Source organism: Colossoma macropomum, unplaced genomic scaffold (genome assembly GCF_904425465.1).
Source record: "Colossoma macropomum unplaced genomic scaffold, Colossoma_macropomum, whole genome shotgun sequence".
Lineage (NCBI taxonomy): Eukaryota > Metazoa > Chordata > Actinopteri > Characiformes > Serrasalmidae > Colossoma > Colossoma macropomum.
Window position 1 is genome coordinate 57,528 of NW_023495500.1, and position 8,564 is coordinate 66,091.

The 8,564-nt window shown below is 38.7% G+C and overlaps 1 long non-coding RNA gene across 1 annotated transcript; it reads left to right on the forward strand.

Moving 5' to 3' along the window:
* The first annotated feature begins 1,042 nt into the window (after positions 1-1,042).
* On the forward strand, positions 1,043-4,007 carry LOC118802226. The gene is made up of 3 exons (XR_005006637.1): positions 1,043-1,195; positions 3,001-3,112; positions 3,320-4,007. It is a non-coding gene; the product is annotated as an uncharacterized LOC118802226 (long non-coding RNA).
* Positions 4,008-8,564: the final 4,557 nt, after the last annotated feature.

Below are 8,564 nucleotides of genomic sequence, written 5' to 3' on the forward strand. Positions count from 1 at the left end.
CAACAGATCAGAATTTGAGATGACTTTGTTTACTGTCTCTGCCGTCTGTTTGTGCTCACATGGCTTCTCTTTTGTCACATGCAGCAAACATGCTTGACAAACTTTGCTTTATGCAGTTTGGCTTTAGACACCATCTTCAAAGCACTGGCATCAATAGCTCCCACTTCCCACAGGAAAGACACTCAACCTCAGATGGAATCACCTGGTACAGTCTCATCTGGAGTAAGTGATATGTTGATGTGAATCAACATCATGTTCACTCTCACACTGTCTATCAAAAAGTCCACCAATGACACTGGAATTTGGCCCAATCATGAAATTCAGTTGGCAAGTTGGGCTTTTAACAGGCTAAAATCTCACAGTGTGTGCCTGGCTTTACTTAGACTGTCTTTCTCATTTCTGATCTGGTCCTGTATCTTCCAGATCCCTAAATCACTTTCTGTTTCCAGTCCAGCTTCATTCCTCTCGCTATCCTCGATGCCATTCTCTCTCAATGTCATTGATTCAGTACCAGAGTTGGCCAATCATGTCCCTGAATTCTGCACCCTGTTTCTTGCCCTGTCACTGATTCAGCTCCCTCCTATTTCCCTCAAGCATCCCCAGTCTTTCAGGCAAGCCCACTCTCTGTCCCTGATACTGTTCATATATCAGTATATCTGGGTCTTCTAACTAGCACGTTCTCACACATTTCTCCCCACTGTAGTCTTTGCAGACTTTCTTAAACAACGAGTTTCCCCCAAAGGCTCTCTCTCAGCTCTAAAGGATGCTTATTTTAGTGGCCAGGTTGGGACTCCTGAACTCTTGTCCACCATGCCTAATTGTGACCCTATGATCAAAGTGACACTTTTAACTAGCATTAATTCAGGCAGACAGCGGTTCATGACCAGCTCATGCACTGCAGGACATATTTAGAACTGTTTAGGTCATCTTTTCTAATGACTGAAGCGTACCAGATGTGAGAACCACATACGGGTTTCCTGTGGAACCAAGGCTTTTTATATCCACCTTTTAACTTTCCCACCCCTTACTTGTTTATCAAACCAAGAGCAAGATAAAAATCTGTCTCATTTACAGCTCTGCTCAGACTGATCATCATCTCCTGGAGCTGAAACTGCAGCCATGACCATCCGTCCTCGTTCTCTCCTTCTGGGTCTGCTGGTCATCCTCTACCTTCAGTCCTGTGCAGTGGGACAAAGTAAGTTGAAGTTTATGCTTGAGTTTCTGACTTATTCATTGGACACATTACATTTACAGCATTTAGCAGACACTTTTATCCAGAGCAACTTACAAAAAGAGCTATGTCTATCTAGAGAAAGTATCTTTGCTAGCTACCAATAGGTTAGGGGGAAAGCTTGTCCTGAGCTCAGATACTGCTAGAAACAAAAGTCCATGTTGATACCCAGAGAAAAAGGAACACAGTTAAACACAGTGCAGTGCAATACAATACATTTCAATAAGCACAGTATAATACATTACAATAAATTACTTAACTCAGTGCTCATTTAAGTGCTGTATAAAGAGATAAACATTCAGTCTGCATTTGAAGACCGTGAGAGACTCTGCTGTTTGGACAGCCAGTGGGAGTTCATTCCACCACCTGGGTGCCAGTACAGAGAAGAGTCTGTATGCTTGCCTTCCACGTCTTGAAGGATGGCGGGTCAAGCCGAGCTGTACTCAAAGCTCGAAGGGCTCGTGGTACAGTTAAGAGTTTTGACTATTGCCATCAAGAAGGGAGGGATAGGTCAGTTTTTGGCTTTGTAGGCAAGCATCAGGGTTTTAAATCTGATGCGTGCAGCTACAGGAAGCCAGTGAAGGGATTGCAGCAGTGGAGTGACATGCTGCTGCATTCTGGATGAGTTGCAGAGGCTTGATGGACTGCATAGCAGGTTGAAGTCACCCAAAAGTATGAGTGGGGTTCCATTGATGGGGAAGAGACTCAGAAGAATATCTCTCTCATCAATGAAGTTGCCTAGAGGAGAGGGAGGACAATAAAGTACAATGATGTGAAGTTTAGAGGGGAAAGATACAGTGACAGCATGGTACTCAAAGAAGGAAACTGAAAGATGAGAAAAAGTAAGTGAAGTGAAACGCCACTTTATGGACAAAAGCAAACCCGTGCTAATACACCTGCCAGACCTTCTCGGAGAATGGGAGAAGTGAAAGGCAGAAGACAGGGCTGCTGGAGTCGTTGAGTTCTTGGGTGTGATCCAGGTCTCTGTCAACGCCAGAAACTGCAGTGAATGGAAGGATGCTATTCTGCAGTTAATGAAGTCTGCCTTCTGCACAGTGGATTGGCAATTCCAGAGCCCACCTGCTACCCTGGTCTGGGATTCTGACGACCGTGGGGGGTAGATGAGATTAATGGAATTACGGATCCTGCAACAATGAATGGTTCTACGCGATCTGTGAGATGAGTATTATAAAGCACATGATGGACACACAAGACTAGAGCAATTAGGACAACAACGAAGGACAACAAAGTGATAAGCAGTCACGTCTCTGTTGATGAAGGATGGGACAGAGGGTTGTCAGACCTAGCTGCTACAGCCCTGTAGTGGAATACCTCCTCAATTTATCAGCCTTGTGACTGATAGCCTGGCCCCTATAATTCACAACCTGAAACCACACCTGAACTAGTAATTACAATTAAGTACTAGGTTCCACAAGACAGCCTTGTAACAAAGCTAAAGAAAGTCTCAACTCTGAGCCTACCTTTATCAGCAGAAAGACAATATTCAATTAGAAGACAAAAGCACATTATTATTTCTGTCTATTTATTATAAATGAAATTACATGTTTAACTGGTGTTCAGTTTGCTATTCCAAAATAATCAGGTTATAAATATGGCAAATGTGTTTTAAGAAGAGTAAAGTTAGAGATGATCACACCTGCTGGAACATCATTACACTCACTACCACTTTCATCTAACATTAATTTCTATTACCTCTTCATACTTTACTACTACTTCATTTTATTATTCTTCACATCATTTTCTTACAGATGTAAAAGCACCAAAAGAATGCTGTTTCAGTTCCTATACCAGACCAATCCCTGTAGCTGTTATTACTGAGTATGAAAAAACGAACCATGACTGTACAAGAGCTGGAGTGGTGTAAGTTTTCATCCCCGTCCTTTATTAACACTGGAATAAGACAAACTATATCCAATATAGTTACTTTAAGCTGCTGTTTGATGACTCTTACTGTTGTCACTTTGAACCAAACTCTGATATTACACATTTTTGTTTGTATCAGATACATTTTATGATTATCCGATCTATTAGACGAAAACACTGATGCTGATCTTTTCTTCACTGCAGTTTTACCACCATGAAGGGGTATCGTGTGTGTGTGGACCCCAGCTTTAGGTGGGTGAAGCGAGCCATGAACATAATCGATCGTCGAATTGTGGAAAGTCCAACCTGAACTCCGCAGAGTGATTACATCTCCTCTTTATTAATGGGAAAATAACTGCTTCCCGCTTTCCTGCTCTTTATGACTACAGCAGTGTGCTCGTCTCTGGGTGAAGGAATACTGCTTTTCTGTTTTTAGTAAGTCATTTTTGTATATTCGGTACGGACTGGAGAAATGTGACTTTATGTAAGGCAGACTGAAATACATGAGAATAATGTCATCAATGTGTTTTTTTTTTATAGTACATTTTATATTAGATGCTTTTTTCAATATTTGAGTAATTTGGGGTCAACAAGAAAGCATTAAATGATTAATAATATACTGTAATTCTGTGCTTAGTTATTTTTGTCATGTGCTGCAAAGATTTGAATATCATTTTTTAAAGATGAAGCACTCGATGTTCTACAGACTTTGTCATTTTAGAATCCACAGCTCTGTTCATCATTCTGGACACGTCTAACATTTCTTCTTTTTTATTTGCAGTTTCTATTTAATGATTTGGAATCTACAAAACTGTAAAATATTATCATGTTTTCTTAACTCTTATGTGAGCAAGAGTTTCTGTCTTGTCACTTTTTTCTGTAATAAAATAGTAAAAATATTAAATACAATACACTTTTGCTTTGTGTTTTCACTCAGAAGCGTAATCATATTTTAAATTTATATACTTTGTATATCAATATGTGCAACCCCATTCCCAAAAAAGACGCTGTGCAAAGTGTAAATAAACACAAAACGTAATGATATGCTAATCATTTAAACTATATTTAATTGAAAATAGTACAAAGACAAAAGACAAATGTTGAAACTGAGAAATCTTATTGTTTTTTGAAAAATATATGCCCATTTTTAATTTGATGCCAACAACACATTCCAAAAAAGTTGGGACGGGGCAACAAAAGGCTGATAAAGTTGTGTAAATAAAAGAGATGACGATGATGATAATGATGATAATATGCTTAAAAAAACACCTGGTGGTTAATTGCCAACAGGTCAGTAACATTATTAGGTATAAAAGAGCACCTCAGAGAGGCTGAGTCTTTCAGAAGTAAAGATGAGGAGGGGTTCACCACTCTGTGAAAGACTGCATGATCAAATAGTGCAACAAATGCAAGTTAAAACACCAAAACGCAAAGAAGAAATCATATATAAACAGGATCCAGAAACACTGCCACCTTTTCTGGGCCCGAGCTCATTTAAAAAGGAATGAGGTGAAGTGGAAAAGTGTCCTGTGGTCCGACGAATCAACATTTGAAATTCTTTTTCAAATCATGGACACTGTGTACTCCGGGCTACAGACCACTCAGCTTGTCATCAGTACACAGTTCAAAAGCCAGTATTCATGATAGTATAGGGGCATATTAGTGCACATGGCATGCCAAAGGAGACCACAAACTGTTGAGCAGATGAAATCCTGTATCAAACAAGAATGGGGATACATTTCTCTTTCAAAACTAAAAGAAGAGGTGATGAAACAAAGTGGTAAACATGCCCCCGTCCCAACTTTTTTGGAACATGTTGTTGGCAACAAATTCAAAATGGGCATATATTATCAGTTTCAATATTTAATATGTTGTCTTTGTAGTATTTTCCTTTAAAAATATGGTTTACATGATTTGCACATCATTGCATTCATTTTTATTTACATTCTGCACAGCGTCCCAACTTTTTTGGAAAAGGGGTTGTATATTTGTGCAAAGTGCTGTCTTGTGCTTTCAATGTGGTCATTCTGAAGGAAACAGAAATAAAGCATTAAAATGATCCCTACACAAACGTTACGTTCACATAACGTTCGCTTACTTTATTGATCAGAGCTCAAATAAATTGTCCATTCAGTCACTTATTTCAGTGAGGAACTTCAACAAGTGTATCTTGTGCCGCTTTTGCTCTTTCTGCTCCATTTTCATCCCTTGTTCCATATTTATGCACAGGAGACTGCAAACCAAAAAGTAGTGCTCAATTTTTTTCTAAATTCACAATTAGAAATGTTCTAGTTCATGTTTAATCTACATGAAAATACGCTCAATACATTTCGTGTTTAAATGGCCCATGCACTGACCTTTGAACTAACTCTAGCAGCCATGCTGCATCCTTTGAACAATAAATGTAAATAGCTCAGTTTCTAAGTAATTAGGTACACCTTCTTTGTACACTCACTGTCCATTTCATCACATAAATCCACCACAGGCATACTTTGCTACAAGATATAGCTGTACAATATAGCAATCACCCACAACCCAATGAATCAGTGAAAAAGACCACCATGCATTAATATTGTTGGTGCTGGGACAAAACCTGGCATCAGAATTAAAATATAATATATAATATATATAATATATATATAATATAATTGTTGGTGTCGGGATACAACCTTGCATCCCCAAAATGTTAGCTTTACAGGAGAAGGAAAACATTCTTAAATTTAAGTAGAAATTAATTAATAATAAAAATAAAAATGGACATACAGGGCTTTGTCCCAGCATTGACGATACGTTTGGTAGACATGATAAAATTGAAAAAGAGTGTAGAGACAAGGTATATAAACTGTCAAATCTGTGAAAGTGAAACTCCACTTTAGCCGTCCAGTTTCAGATACAGGAAAAAACACAACCCCTGTTAGATATTGTAATGGTAATAATGCCAATTCCTTACCAAAAACTACTATACTTAGAGTTCTTGGCAAGTTCACTGTTGACTTAAGCCCTTCACGACAAAATAAAACTAACATATAATATATAAGCACAGTTATACGCTTCTCAACCAATCAGACTGTAAGGTCGGGACTAACCATTGTATAAGATGTAATAAAGAAAAGGCATCAAAATAGTAATAAAACTTACTGCTTTCTTTTGATAGGTAACGTAGCTACCCCTAACATTGGCTGTCCCCCAATATTGGCTACTTCCGCGTATTGCGCATTTCATCTCTCTGTCTCCGTCAATTGCTCAGGCGAAATTCAAAACACATAAGCTCCCGCCTAACAAGGGCATCTAAACTTTATTCCAGCAAAAAATCATATCTGAAAACAATATTTGAGTATCACTAATAATGTTGTAATTCTGCATGTACAAAACCGCACAAAACACACAGCTCTTTTTCATTCCGCGATGGATATTGGTCTGTGTAGAAAGTTATCTTATCGGTTAGCTTTCTCTGCTCTGAGGTAAAAAAAAAAAAGGTTTGCCGCCATGGTAGCGTTACGTATGTGGCGTAAGGGTGCCCACAGAGGACAAACTCAACCTCATCGTAAACCACTGTAAAGCATTGAGTCTGGTAGAATGATGCGTAAACGTGATTTCTCATTTGACTGGCACAATCAGGCACGCAGCAAAGAGCTGAGCTCTATACTTAAACAAGCAAACCAAGCTGAATAATGAAACAATACAATAACATCACATTTTACTAACGAATATATACATATATTTTATGTTTAAAATGTGGCCGATATTGGGGGACCCCCATCATTCTAGCGATACTAGTATCAAAGTAAACAAAAACGTTACTATTGAAAAAACTGTTTTCTCATCATCATCAAATGACTCTTGGACATTAATGCACGCATGTTTCTCTCCCGAAAAACATTGATTTGGGTGAGTAAAGTGCTTTCATTTATTTACAGTTAGCTTAGATTCCTGGTGTTCTGTTTTGAGGTGGCCAATAACAGGGGTACATAGGCTAGCACTTCTGTGTTGTTGTGAAAGTCCTGGCCAATACTGGACAGCTGCTGTTTCCTATTGAAATCCTGTAGAAATTCATATTAGTATTGATCATGTTCATAAAGGTATGTTAAAGCAAAAACACCTACATTTTTAGTTCTCCAACCATTTTGCATCATAGAACTGCAATATTTAAGACTTCAGAACACAGTAAAGTGAGCTAGCCAGATCCAGTAAGACTGCAAATGCTGTATGAGAAAACACAAACACGCTTAGCTAACGCGCTAACGTGCTAACCGCGAATTTACCCGCTAGCTAACGTGCTAACGCGCTAACCGCGAATTTACCCGCTAGCTAACGCGCTAACCGCGAATTTACCCGCTAGCTAACGGGCTAACACGCTAACTGCGAACTATCCCGCTAGCTAACGTGCTAACACACCAACGGTAAAAGCTTTTGCGCTATCTAAAGATACACAAAGCATAAAAATAAGTTAACTAAGCTAGCTAGTTAGCTAAAGTCACATTTAGGTCATATATTTACCACAAAGAAATTACTTCACATTCTTTCTACCACAGAGGTTTACATTACTAACTGTACATACACTGCAGAGTGAGAGGCAGAGACAGCTACCCGTTCAGCTCCTGACAGAAAGAAGGGAAAGAAGAGTCCGCCGTCTTTCTCCTCCAACGTCATGATGTCGTCACCTTCTGTTGACGCATGCGCAGACAGAAAAGCAGACCTGTTAACACCTTTATTAAATCACTTTAACCACTGATTTACACTCAGTCAGACTTACATCAGTTATATGTAAACAATACATTTCCAGCCAATGAGCTCTTATATTTTTTAGTCAGTTGAACACAATTCAGATAATTAAACTTGTCCCAGTTTTATTTTTTAGAGAGATGTTCCCAACTGGCTCTGTGAGTAAAAAAGAATGAGAACTTTTACATGGGGCTGCTTTTTCTAAATAGTTACTCATTTGGATTTCATCTTCTCTGACTATGTCAAATGATTGCACTTTTAAATGAATTTAAATTAAAATGCTAATTAATTTAATTCCCTTAGCAGTTAGAGGATATAAGCCTGGCACAGGTCAACAGTTTATAATAACACAAATTAGTCAAGGCCTGTTGTTGTTGTTCTTCTTCTTCTTTTTCTCCTTCCTGCTTGTATGCTAGCCTAAAAGTAAGGAGTTATCTAAAGCCTTATTTAAGTTGGATTAGGTTTACCCGAGGTGGTAATATAATGTGTTCAGTAATGTAATTCTGTGCAGGGGAGTGTAAAGCAAGATTTCTCAATTCAGGAAGACAACTTAAGCCTGTCCGATAGGAAAAGAACTGGGGGACATTTCTATTGGATGATCATCATCTTTGAGCTTAAATTATCTGGCTAACCGAGAAATCCTGCTTTGTGAAATACCCCCTGCCCAGGTTTTGTCTGGACCATTCATACAGTATCTGTAAATATTTCCTTTACCCAGATAGTCTGA